This window comes from Ovis canadensis, chromosome 2 (assembly GCF_042477335.2).
Source record: "Ovis canadensis isolate MfBH-ARS-UI-01 breed Bighorn chromosome 2, ARS-UI_OviCan_v2, whole genome shotgun sequence".
Classification (NCBI taxonomy): domain Eukaryota; kingdom Metazoa; phylum Chordata; class Mammalia; order Artiodactyla; family Bovidae; genus Ovis; species Ovis canadensis.
This window is the reverse complement of record NC_091246.1, coordinates 62,629,318-62,630,403: the sequence shown is the minus strand read 5'-3', so window position 1 is coordinate 62,630,403 and position 1,086 is coordinate 62,629,318. Positions and strand designations below refer to the sequence as shown.

Below are 1,086 nucleotides of genomic sequence, written 5' to 3'. Positions count from 1 at the left end.
ATCACACAGGACATTAGAATCAAAAATCATTTGTTGTATGGACTGCATCTAGCAAGATGCCTAGTACTCAGTAGATATTAGTTTTCTTTTCCATGCTTTCCTTCTGTATCTCCATGTCTATTAAACCAAAGTTTAAAGGAAAGAAAGAAACCATAGGACCTGGGCATCAGAGGGGCTTCTCACGTGCCTTCCTATCTATCCCACTCTCTCTCTCTCAAGGTCTGCTGCAGGGGTGGGTGGGTAGGCGTCTCTACAAGCATCACATCTTCCTCAGAGAAGTATTTTCTAACCAGAGGCCAGGGTGAGTCTCCTACTATGCACTCCCTGTTCTCTGCAGTTTGCACATTTGCTACTCATTCATTCATTACAATGATTGACTTTCTGTTATTGCTCAGAACATAGACTTTGGTGTCAGACTGCCTAGATTCAAATTCCACCTCCTCCACTTATTATCTATGTGACTTTGGGCAAGTTACTTATTCTTTCTGTGCCTCAGTTTCCTCATCTGTAACATGAATATTACCTACCTCAGTGAGCTGTGGGTGGGGGTGTAGGAAAGGCTGATCAGTTCTGAGCAATAATGAAAATGTTTTACTACTGGCCTTTATAGCTATGAAGCTTTCTATACTTGATCTGAGCTCAGAATTTAAATTTTTTAAAAAAACAAATATGCTTGTTGATAGACTGATTACTTTTGGATCAATCACAAGTCCTTCTAAACTGGAATATAAAATATTTTATCAGTTATATATAACAGTATTTGCTTTTAGTCTAATAACTGTGACACTTGAACCTCAGCTAGATCTTCGCTCAATTCCTGATTCTACCACTTACCTGTTATGTGACTCTGGAAAATTTTCTTAGTCTCCATAATCTCACCTGTAAATGCTAGTCATACAGATTTGCACACAGTAAGCTCAGTCCACGGTTTGCTGTCATGTGAGTGAGACCTCTGGCCCATCCATCTATGTATTCTGTCCCTCACTAGATACCAAAGGGTGTTTTGGAGAGTACAGTATTGCTCTTCAGGAGTTAACTGTAATTTCACTTCAGAAAGCTTCCTATTCTGCATGATTTGGGTATTTT

General features: G+C 39.4%; 1 non-coding gene across 1 annotated transcript; it reads left to right on the top strand.

The window, feature by feature from the left end:
* Nucleotides 1-572: 572 nt before the first annotated feature.
* LOC138434908 (small nucleolar RNA U2-30) lies at nucleotides 573-642 on the top strand. The gene has a single exon (XR_011254965.1). It is a non-coding gene; the product is annotated as a small nucleolar RNA U2-30 (small nucleolar RNA).
* Nucleotides 643-1,086: the final 444 nt, after the last annotated feature.